Source organism: Hippopotamus amphibius, chromosome 15, assembly GCF_030028045.1.
Source record: "Hippopotamus amphibius kiboko isolate mHipAmp2 chromosome 15, mHipAmp2.hap2, whole genome shotgun sequence".
NCBI lineage: Eukaryota > Metazoa > Chordata > Mammalia > Artiodactyla > Hippopotamidae > Hippopotamus > Hippopotamus amphibius.
In genome coordinates, this window is record NC_080200.1 from 16,053,556 (window position 1) to 16,066,275 (window position 12,720).

Genomic DNA, 12,720 nt, shown 5'->3' on the forward strand with positions numbered 1-12,720 from the left:
TTGGGTCTTTGTTGCTGCACAAGGGCTTTCTCTAGTTGTGGCAAATGGGAGCTACTCTTCACTGATGGGCTCCTCATTGTGGTGGCTTCTCTTGTGGAGCACCGGCTCTAGGCGCGTGGGCTTTACTAGTTGCAGCATATGAGCACATAGTTGTGGCTCATGGGCTCTAGAGCAGAGGCTCAGTAGTTGTGGTGCACAGGCTTAGTTGCTCCGAGGCATGTGGAATCTTCCTGGGGCAGGGATCGAATCTGTGTCCCCTGCATTGGCTGGCAGATTCTAAGCCACCTAGGAAGACCCTCACCAACACTTTTTATTATTTGTCTTTTATTGTAACCATCCTAGTGGGTGTGAAGTGGTATCTCACTGTAATTTTGATTTGCTTTTTCCTTGATGACTCGTGATGTTGAGCATTTTTTCATGTGTTTATTGGCCATACGTATGTCTTCTTTGGAGAAATGTCTATTCAGATTCTTTGCCCATTTAAAGAAAATATTTATTTATTTATTTTGGCTGCGCCTGGTCTCAGTTGCAGCACGCAGGATCTTCATTGTGGCATGTGGGCTTCATAGTTGTGGCTTGCTCGTGGGATCTAGTTCCCCGACCAGGGTCTGAACCTGGGACCCCGGCATTGGGAGAGCAGAGTCTTACCCGCTGGACCACCCTGGAAGTCCTTTTTTTTTTTTTGGCCGCAGCACAGATGTGAGGGATCTTAGTTCCCTGACCAGGGATCAAACCTGTGTCCTCTGCAGCGGCAGCACACAGTTTTAACCGCTGGACTGCCAGGGAAGTCCCACTATTGTCTTTTTGATGCTAGCCATTTTAACAGGTGTGAAGTGGTAATTCATTGTGGTTTTGATTTGCATTTGCCTGATGATTAGTGATGTTGAACATCTTTTCATGTACTGTACCTGTTGGCCATTTGGATGTCTTCTTTGAAAAAAAATGTCTGTTTGGTTCCTCTGCCCATTTTTAAAGTCAGACTGTTTGGTTTTTTGCTGCAGAGTTGTATGAGTTCTTTATGTATTTTGCATATTAACCACTTATCAGATGTATGGTTTGCAAGTATTTTCTCCTATTCTGTAGTTTGCCTTTTCATTTTGTTGATGGTTTCCTTTGTTGTTCAGACTTTTTAGTTTGATGTAGTCCTGCTTGTTCATTTCTTTACTGCTTTCTGTTGCGTGAAGCGACTGTTTTCTAATATAACATTTTACTTCCTTTAATGATTTTTTTAAGCTCTTTATTGGAGTATAATTGTTTTACACTGTTGTGCCAGTTTCTGCTGTACAACAAAGCAAATCAGCTGTATTTATACATATATCCCCATGTCCCCTCCCTCCCATGACTCCTTCCCACCCTCCCTATCTCACCCCTCTAAGTCATCACCAGTCATGAGTTGATCTCCCTGTGTTATGCAGCAGCTTCCCACTAGCTATCTGTTTTACATTTGGTGGTGTATATATGTCAGTGCTACTCTCTCACTTCGTCCCAGCTGCCCCTTCGCCAACCCCCCACCCTGTGTCCTGAAGTCTGTTCTCTACATCTGCATCTTTATTCTTGCCCTGCCACTGGGTTCATCAGCACCATTTTTTTAGATTCCATATGTATGAGTTAGCATACGGTATTTGTTTTTCTCTTTCTGGCTTACTTCACTCTCCATGACAGACTCTGGATCCATCCACCTCACTACAAATAACTCAATTTCATTCCTTTTTATGACTGAGTAATATTCCATTGTATATATGTGCCACATCTTCTTTAGCCATTCATCTGTTGATGGGCATTTACCTTGCTTCCATGTCCTGGCTATTGTACACAGTGCTGCAGTGAGCATTCTGGTATCTTTTTGGGTTATGGTTTTCTCTGGGTATATGCCCAGTAGTGGGATTGCTGGGTCATATGGTAGTTCTATTTTTAATTTTTTAGGAACCTCCATACTGTTTTCCATAGTGGCTGTACCAAATTACATTCCCACCAAGAATGCAGGAGAGTTCCCTTTCTCCATAGCCTCTCCAGCATTTATTGTTTCTAGATTTTTTTGATGATGGCCATTCTAACTGGTGTGAGGTGATACCTCATTGTGACTTTGACTTGCATTTCTCTAATGATTAGTGATGTTGAGCATCTTTTCATGTGTTTGTTAGCCATCTGCATGTCTTCTTTGGAGAAATGTCTAATTAGTTCTTCCACTCATTTTGGATTGGGTTGTTTGCTTTTTTGATATTGAGCTGCATGAGCTGCTTGTATATTTTGGAGATTAATCCTTTGTCCGTTGCTTCCTTGGCAAATATTTTCTCCCATTCTGAGGGCTGTCTTCTTTTGTTTATGGTTTCTTTTGCTGTGCAAATGCTTTTAAATTTCATTAGGTCCCATTTGTTTATTCTTGATTTTATTTCCATGATTCTAGGAGGTGGGTCCAAAGGACCTTGCTTTGATGGATGTCATAGAATGTTCTGCCTATGTTTTGCTCTAGGAGTTTTACAGTGTCTGGCCTTACATTTAGGTTTTTAATCCATTTTGAGTTTATTTTTGTGTATGGTGTTAGGAAGTGTTCTAATTGCATTCTTTTACATGTAGCTGTCCAATTTTCCCAGCATCACTTATTGAAGAGGCTGTCTTTTCTCCATTGTATATTTTTGCCTGCTTTGTCAAAGATAAGGTGCCCATATGTGTGCAGGTTTATCTCTGGGCTCTCTATTCTGTTCCATTGATCTGTATTTCTGTTTTTGTGCCAGTACCATACTGTCTTGATCACTGTAGCCTTGTAGTATAGTTTGAAGTCAGGGAGCCTGATTCCACCAACTCCATCTTTCCTTCTCAAGATTGCTTTGGCTATTTGCGGTCTTTTGCATTTCCATACAAATAGTAAAATTTCTTGTTCTAGTTCTGTGAAAAATGCCATTGGTAATCTGATAGGGATTGCGTTGAATCTGTAAATTGCTGTGGGTAGTATAGTCATTTTCACAATGTTGATTCTTCCAATCCAAGAACATGATATGTCTCTCCATCTGTTTGTATCATCTTTGATTTCTTTCATCAGTGTCTTATAGTTTTCTGCATACAAGTCTTTTGCCTTCTTAGGCAGGTTTTTTCCTAGGTATTTTATTCTTTTTGTTGCAATGTTAAATGGGAGTGTTTCCTTAATTTCTCTTCCTGCTCTTTCGTTGTTAGTGTATAGGAATGCAAGAGATTTTTGTGCATTAATTTTGTATCCTGCTACTTTACTAAATTCATCGATTAGTGCTAGCAGTTTTCTGGTAGAGTCTTTAGGGTTTTCTATGTATAATATCATGTCACCTGCAAAGAGTGACAGTTTTACTTCCTTTTCCAATGTGGATTCCTTTTGTTTCATTTTCTTCTCTGATTGCTGTGGCTAAAACTTCCAAAACTATGCTGAATAATAATGGTGAGAGTGGGCACCCTTGTCTTGTTCCTGTACTTAGAGGGAATGCTTTCAGTTTCTCACCACTTAGAACAATGTTGGCTTTTGATTTGTCATATATGGCTTTTATTACGTTGAGGTAATTTCCTTCTATGCCCATTTTCTGGAGAGTTTTTATCATAAATGGATGTTGAATTTTGTCAAAAGCTTTTTCTGCATCTATTGAGATTATCACATGGTTTTTGTCCTTCAGTTTGTAATATGATGTATCACATTGATTGATTTGTGTATATTGAAGAATCCTTGCATTCCAGGGACAAACCCCACTTGATCATAGTGTATGATCTTTTTAATGTGCTGTTGGATTCTGTTTGCTAGTATTTTGTTGAGTACTTTTGCATCTATATTCATCAGTGATATTGGCCTGTAATGTTCTTTTTTTGTGTCATCTTTGCCTGGTTTTGGTATCAGGGTGATGGTGGCCTCGTAGAATGAGTTTGGGAGTGTTCCTCTTTCTGCTTTATTTTGGAAGAGTTTGAAAAGGATAAGTGTTAGCTCCTCTGTAAGTGTTTGATAGAATTCACCTGTGAATCCATCTGGCCCTGGGCTTTTGTTTGTTAGGAGATGTTTAATCACAGTCTCAATTTCATTACTTGTGATTGGTCTGTTCATATTTTCTATTTCTTCCTGGTTCACTCTTGGAAGATTGTACTTTTCTAAGAATTTATCCATTTCTTCCAGGTTATCCAATTTATTGGCATATAGTTGCTTGTAGTAGTCTCTCATGATGTTTTGTATTTCTGCGGTGTCAGTTGTTACTTCTCCTTTCTCATTTCTAATTCTGTTGATTTGCATCTTCTCCCTTTTTTTCCTGATGAGTCTGGCTGATGATTTATCAATTTTGTTTATCTTCTCAAAGAATCAGCTTTTAGTTTTATAGCTCTTTGCTATTGTTTCCTTCGTTTCTTTTTGGTTTACTTCTGATCTGATCTTTATGATTTCTTTCCTTCTGCTCACTTTGGGGTTTTTTGTTCTTCTTTCTCTAATTGTTTTAGGTGTAAGGTTAGATTGTTTATTCGAGATTTTTCTTGTTTCTTGAGGTAGGATTGTATTGCTATAAGCTTCCCTCTTAGAACTGCTTTTGCTGCGTCCCATAGGTTTTGGGTTGTTGTGTTGTCATTGTCATTTGTTTCTAGATATTTTTTGATTTCCTCGTTGATTTCTTCAGTGATTTCTTGGTTGTTTAATAACGTATTGTTTAGCCTCCATGTGGTTGTATTTTTTACAGTCTTTTTCCTGTAATTGATATCTAGTCTCATGGCATTGTGGTTGGAAAAGATGCTTGACTTGATTTCAATTTTCTTGAATTTACTGAGGCTTGATTTGTGACCCAAGATGTGTTCTATCCTGGAAAATGTTCTGTGTGCACTTGAGAAGAAAGTGTATTCTGTAATTTTTGGATGGAATGTCCTATAAATATCAATTAAGTTGAGATGGTCTAATGTGTCATTTAAAGCTTGTATGTCCTTATTTATTTTCTCTTTGGATGATCTGTCCATTGATGTAAGTGGGGTGTTAATGTCCCCCACTATTATTGTGTTACTGTCGATTTCCCCTTTTATGGCTGTTAGTATTTGCCTTATGTATTGAGGTGCTCCTATGTTGGATGCATAGATATTTACAATTGTTATATCTTCTTCTTGGATTGATCCCTTGATCATTACAGACTGTCCTTCCTTGTCTCTTGTAATCATCTTTACTTTAGAGTCTATTTTATCTGATATGAGTATTGCTACTCCAGCTTTCTTTTGACCTCCATTTGCATGGAATATCTTTTTCCATCCCCTTACTTTGAGTCTGTATGTATCCCTAGGTCTGAAGTGGGTTTCTTGTAGACAGCATATATAAGGGTCTTGTTTTTGGATCCATTCAGCCAGTCTGTGTCTTTTGGTTGGAGGATTTAATCCATTTACATTTAAGATAATTTTTTAAAAATTGATTAATTAATTTATTTATTGGCTGCTTTGGGTCTTCATTGCTGTGCACGGGCTCTCTCCAGTTGAGGAGAGTGGGGGCTACTCTTCGTTGCACAGGCTTCTCATTGCGGTGGCTTCTCCTGTGGCAAAGCATGGGCTCTAGGTGCATGGACTCAATAGTTGTGGCACACGGGCTCAATAGTTGCAGCTCACGGGCTCCATAGCACAGACTCAGCAGCTGTGGCACACGGGTCCAGCTGTTCCACAACATGTGGGATCCTCCCAGCCCAGGGATTGAACCCGTGTCCCCTGAATTGGCAGGCAGATTCCTAACCACTGAGCCACCAGGGAAGTCCTTTTACATTTAAGGTAATTATTGACATGTATGTTCCTATTACCATTTTCTTAATTGTTTTGGGTTTGATTTTGTAGGTCTTTTCCTTCTCTTGTGTTTCTGTCTTAGAGGAGTTCCTTTAGCAATTGTTGTAAGACTGGTTTGGTGATTCTGAATTCTCGTAACTTTTGCTTGTCTGTAAAGCTTTTGATTTCTCCATCGAATCTGAATGAGATTCTTGCTGGGTAGAGTATTCTTGGCTGTAGGTTTTTCTCTTTCAAGACTTTATGTATATCCTGCCACTCCCTTCTGGCCTGCAGAGTTTCTGCAGAGAGATCCGCTGTTATTCTTATGGGTTTTCCCTTATATGTTATTTGTTGCTTTTCTCTTGCTGCTTTTAATATTTTTTCTTCGTGTTTAATTTTCATTAGTTTGATTAATATGTGCCTTGGTGTATTTCTCCTTGGGTTTATTCTGTATGGGACTCTCTGTGCTTCTTGGACTTGATTGACTCTTTCCGTTCCCATGTTGGGGAAGTTTTAAACTATAATCTCTTCAAATATTTTCTCAGATGCTTTCTTTTATTCTTCTTCTCCTGGGATGCCTGTGATTCAAATATTGATGTTCTTAATGTTGTCCCTGAGGTCTCTGAGACTATCTTCCATTCTTTTTATTCTTTTTCCTTTTTCCTGCTCTGTGGCAGTTATTTCCCTCATTCTATCATCCAGCTCACTTACTTGTTCTTCTGCCTCAGTTATTCTGCTGTTGATTCCATCTAGAGTATTTTTAATTTCAGTATTGTGTTGTTCATTACTGTTTGTTTGCTCTTTATTTCTTCTAGGTCCTTATTAAATGTTTCTTGTATTTTCTCTATTTTGTTTTCGAGATTTTGGACCATCTTTACTATCATTACTCTGAATTCTTTTTCAGGCAATTTGCCTATTTCTTCTTCATTTATTTGGTCTTGTGGGTTTTTATCTTGCTTCTTTGCCTGCAAGGTATTTCTTTGTTTTCTCATTTTGTCTAATTTACAGTATTTGATGTCTCCTTTCCCTATGCTGCCTAGTAGTGATTCCTCTTGTTTCTGCCTTCTGCCCTCTGTGGTGGGGCTGGTCCAGTGTCTTGAGTAGGCTTCCTGAGGGGAGGGTCTGGCACCTGGTGTGTGGATCTGAGTCTTTTCCCTCTGATGAGCAGGGCCGTGTCAGGGGGTGTGTTTTGGAATATCTGTGGGCTTTGTATGGTTTTAATTAGTCTGTGTGCTGATGGGTGGGTTTGTGTTCCTGTCTTGTTTGTAGTTTGGTGTGAGGTATCCAGCACTGGCAGTTGCAGGCAGTCGGGTGAAGCTGGGTCCTAGACTCATAGAGGCCTCTGTGAGAGCTCTCTGCTATTAATGTTCCCTGTGACTGGGGATTCTCTCGTGGTCTAGCATCCGGGATTCGGTGCTCCCTCCCCAGAGCCTCAGGCTTGAAGAAGTACTGAGTCTTTACCACTGGACCAGTCTTTACCCTTGAAGATTTAGCTTTATTTATGATAGATATCCTGTTTTGTGTCTTTTGCTTGTCTCTTTAGTACCAATTGAATACTTAAAACATGAGCCTTTCAATTCCAGTGGCATCAAGCTTTCTGAGTCTTCTATTTTTGTGCCATTCCTCTGAACAAGACACTTTCATCAGACCCAAGGCAACTGCCTCTGACCCTGCGATAAAGCTTCTGATTTCTGTCACAAACACGTTCTGTGTTCCATGGTTGGGGTTGTTCAGCACAGTACCAAGCCCTGGGGGTCCTGCTCTGGAACCCAGCAGCCTCCCCCCACCCCCACCCTCTCCTAATGATTTTTTTCACTATATTTTTTGAGTTATTTCCTTAGCGGTTGCTCTAGAGCTTACTGTATACATCTCAACTTACAATCTCCTTGGATTTAGGCTGCCTTAATTTTAAACACATATAGAAATGTTGCTCCTACATAGCTCATCTCCTCTTCCCCTTTTTGTCCTTTTATTGTTATTGTTGTGCTATTATTGTTATACATATTACATGCACATATGTTACAAAACAAATAATACATTGCTATGACGATTACTCCATGCAGTTATATGTATGTTAAAGAATCCAAGAAAATAAAGGAGGGCAAGTATATATTTATAGAGTTGTTATCTTCATTTTCTCCTTTTGAATTTCTGGTTCTCTTCCTTTGTTTTTGTCGATTAGAGTTACCGCAATGGAGCAGGACCCTATGGTCCTTCCCCTCCGTGTCTTCTGCCTGCCTTTTGTCTGCGACAGAAACTTTAGCCAAAGAATACGTTTCATCAGAGAAGTGAGAAAGTGCAGAAACAAAGGTGAGTAGTCCAACAAGACTAAATAATAACAGTTTAGTCATTAAACACAGTCAAGGACCTTTAGTTCCTCTTCATGGGCTGTAGATAATATTCTGAGCCGTATCCTGTGAGCTGTCTTTTATTTTTTTTTTTAATAAACTACAGCTTATTTAGCGGTAACAATGGGACTCCTACATTTAAAAAATATTATTTGTTTGGCTGTGTTGGGTCTTAGTTGCGGCACACGGGATCTTTCCTTGCGGCATGAGGGCTTCTGTCTAGTTGTAGTGCATGGGCTTAGTAGCCTTGTGGCATGTGGGATCTTAGTTCTCTGACCAGGGTTCAAACCCAAGTTCCCTGCATTGGAAGGCAGATTCTTAACTATTGGACCACCAGGGAGGTCCCCTGGGAGCTGTCTTATAGGCATATCAAACCCCCATCAAATTGAAGAAGTTAACTACATGGTGACCAAGTCTGGCCATGGTCATGATAGCCATGACATAAGCTGTCACAATTCCAAGAATTGGCCTCAACGAAATGGGAACAAACCAACCCTGGAACTGAGGATTAACTGTACTTAAAACAATCAAGATGACGGTCAAACCACCACATGACCAGTTTCAAGATGACTGTCAGAGCTGACTGTGCTATTTCTGCATGTAGCCCCCTCCCTCTATAAAAGCTCTTGCCCACTGATTATCGGGGTGGGGGGGGCAGTTTGCCTTTGGAAGGAGTCCGCCCTTCCCCCCCATTCCCCCCCACCCCTCCTTCCCCCCCTCCCCCCTCCTTCCCCCCTCCCCCCCCCCCCCCCATTGCCAGCATCCAAAATAAAGCAAACTTTCCTTTCCACCAACTTGCCTCTTTATTGGCTTTTGAGCAGCGAGCAGCTGGACCCCACTTTCCGTAACATTATTACCTGGTGTCATTTCCTGATTTCAATACTGCTTTGTTCCTCTCATCTCCTTTGTGCTATTATTGACAAATATATTACATTTCTGCATGTTATAGACCCTCAAATAAAATGAATATATATTGTCATACAACTGCTTTTTTTTTTAAATTTTATTTATATATTTATTATTTTTGGGGGGGTACAAGTTCAATCATCTGTTTTTATACACATATCCCCGTATTCCCTCCCTTCCTTGACTCCCCCTCCTCGAGTCCCCCCCACCCTCCCCGCCCCAGTCCTCTAAGGCATCTTCCATCCTCGAGTTGGACTCCCTTTGTTATACAACGACTTCCCACTGACTATCTATTTTACAGTTGGTAGTATATATATGTCTGTGCTACTCTCTCGCTTCGTCTCAGCTTCCCCTTCACCCCCCGCCCCCTCCCATACCTCGAGTTCTCCAGTCCGTTCTCTGTATCTGCGTCCTTGTTCTTGTCACTGAGTTCATCAGTACCATTTTTAGATTCTGTATATGTGAGTTAGCATACAATATTTGTCTTTCTCTTTCTGACTTACTTCACTCTGTATGACACACTCTAGGTCTATCCACCTCATTACATATAGCTCCATCTCACCCCTTTTTATAGCTGAGTAATATTCCATTGTATATATGTGCCACATCTTCTTTATCCATTCATTTGTTGATGGGCATTTAGGTTGCTTCCATGTCCTGGCTATTGTAAATAGTGCTGCAATAATCATTATGGTACACGTTTCTTTTGGGATTATGATTTTCTTTGGGTACATGCCCAGTAGTGGGATTACTGGATCATATGGTAGTTCTATTTGTAGTTTTTTAAGGAACCTCCAAATTGTTTTCCATAGTGGCTGGACCAACTTACAGTCCCACCAACAGTGCAGGAGAGTTCCCTTTTCTCCACACCCTCTCCAACATTTGTTGTTTGCAGATTTTGTGATGATGGCCATTCTGATCGGTGTGAGGTGATACCTCATTGTGGCTTTGACTTGCATTTCTCTGATGATGAGTGATGTTGAGCATCTTTTCATGTGTTTGTTGGCCATCTGGATGTCTTCTTTGGAGAAATGTCTATTTAGGTCTTCTGCCCATTTGTGGATTGGGTTATTTGCTTTTTTGGTATGAAGCTTCATGAGCTGCTTGTATATTTTGGAGGTTAATCCTTTGTCCGTTGTTTCATAGGCAATTATTTTTTCCCATTCTGAGGGTTGCCTTTTAGTCTTGTTTATGGTTTCTTTCGCTGTGCAAAAGCTTTTAAGTTTCATGAGGTCCCATTTGTTTATTCTCGATTTTATTTCCATGATTCTAGGAGGTGGGTCAAAAAGGATCTTGCTTTGATGGATGTCATAGAGTGTTCTGCCTATGTTTTCCTCTAGGAGTTTTATAGTGTCTGGCCTTACATGTAGGTCTTTAATACAACTGCTTTTTAAAATCAGGCAAGAGACAAAAGGAGAAGAAATATACATGTATGCTGTTTTTCATAATTATCATGAGCCAAACATGGGCAGATTAGTTAGTCCATGTCTTCCAGGTGGACACTTAGGTTGTGAAAATTCAGAAACCTGGCAGGTGAAGAACATGATGGAGGAAAGGCAGTCAGAGCATTAGCCCTGCACCCTCCTGGCTCTGGCTCCCTCCTGGAGCTAACTGGCAGGCGAGAGGTGACTCTATCCAAACGGCGATGCCATGAGTTTCCACTGGGTGGCAGCACAGCCCTAGCTTGTTTTTGCTGGGCTGCGGCCAATAGTCTGGGACATTGGTATGGGGTAGGCATAGGTTCGGATCCTACCTAGTTTCCTGACATATCACTGCTCAGGGCCTGTTTCCCCATCTATAAGGTGAGGCTAATAATAGTCCCCAGCTTGTAGGATTGTTGAGAGGTTTTGTTTTAATATTTATTTATTTGGTTGCATGGGGTCTTCGTTTTGGCATGTGAACTCTCAATTGCGGCATGCATTTGGGATCTAGTTCCCTGACCAGGGATCGAACCCGGCCCTCTGCCTTGCGAGTGCAGAGTCTTAACCACTGCGCCACCAGGGAAGTCCCTGTTGGGCGGTTTAAGTGGCATATAATTGTTTGTACTGGGATGGTAGGGGCTCTGCTTTTGCAGGCTGTGCCCCTCGCTCTGTGTGTGAACTCAGTGCTCTGGGTCTCAGTTTCCCCAAGCTGCAGGGAGAGAACAGGCAGTGGAAAGAGGTCCTGGAGCCTGGGGCACAAATGGAGTCCTGCGAGCGCAGGAGAGGGTCCAGAGGAGGGGAAGTGGGAACAGGGGAAAAGAAGGGAGAAGGGAGGAGGATGAAGTGGAGAGGGAAGTTCACAGGCAGAGCCCTGGCCTTGGGACCTGGCGCTTCTATCTCCAAAGCCTGGGTCAGGGTGACCCCTGCAGTTAAGAGGAGGCACAAACACGTGTGTGTGTGTGTGTGTGTGTGTGTGTGTGTGTTCTGCCTAAAAAGTTTTTTTTTTTTTTTTTTTAGGTTTTGGCCTGCCTGGCAAGGGCTGCCATGATCCCCACCTCGTCCCAGGCCCACCCTCTTGCCCCTGCACACCCCTCCCAGCCGTCCCCGCCTCACCACGCAGGAATCAGAGCCGGATAAGCTGGTCCTGGATGGGGAATCTCAAGCCAGGTGTGCTTCCGCTCTGTCATCACCCTTCAGTTACATGCAGCCAAGTTCCTGATTCGAGAGGCTGCCCCTGAGCACCCCAGAACAGTTTGTTAATCAGGCTTCTCGGCCACACCTCAGCTGGCATCACCGAGCCACCCTGGGCTATCTTGACTGTCACCTTCAGAGTTCCCCCATCCTGCCTACCCCTTTCTCCATCTTGGCTACAGGCACCCCCATCCTTTCAGGGCTGGACCGACCAGGTGGAGCTCTGCTCCAGTCCTTTTGTCCCTAAAATGCCTCCAAGCCACCCACTCTCCTGTACCCCAGAAGCCACCCCATTGTGGCCCTAGCCTCCTCCCCCCTCCTCTCCTGCCCCCAGTTGTCCCTGCTCCCAACCTTCCTAAGGCTCCTCCTCTGAATTCATTCATTCATTCATCAGTACCTACTGTGTACTGGAAACTGGGGACACAGCCCTGACCAGGACAGTCAAAAACTCTAGCCCTGGGGGAGCTGACATACTAATGGGGGAAATGGACAAAAACAAGATAAATAAGAAAAATACATGCCATGGCAGAGTGATGTGCTCTAGGGAGAAAAATTAAGTGAGGAAGGTGGTCTCTGCAGGCTCTGTGGAGCTATGTCCCCGCCACACATGCCCAGGAGCCAAACCCCTATTTCCCTTAGCCTGATTTGGGTTCGGGGAGTCCTAGGGCATTGTGAGAAGGGGAAGCAAAGCAAGCTGGAGGCTCTTTCTTCCTGTCACTCAATCCCCCCCCAGCCTCAATTTTCCCTTCTGTAAATGGGGATCACAGTCCGCACCTCTGAGGTTGTTTCGAGGATTAAATGAATTACTACACGTCAAAAGCCTCAGTGGATGCCTGGTGTACTGGTGAGCACTTGATATGTGTTTGCTGTCCTCATTATCAGTGATTGTTTTCGTTCAGGAGTAAGTTCCAAACAGCAGCTCCAGGAACTGCCACTTCCCCTCCCAATCTATGTAGTTAAATGTTTCCTTTTTAAATCAAACCCTTAACTTTTAAATGCTATTAACAGATACAAAATTCAACAGGCACAAAAAGGTAAACAACATAAACTGCCTCCTGCTTTCACCCATCATGGTTCCCCAGTTCCCTGCCCCAGCAGACACCATGGGAACAAGTTATTTATGTTTCCCTGCAAAGAGT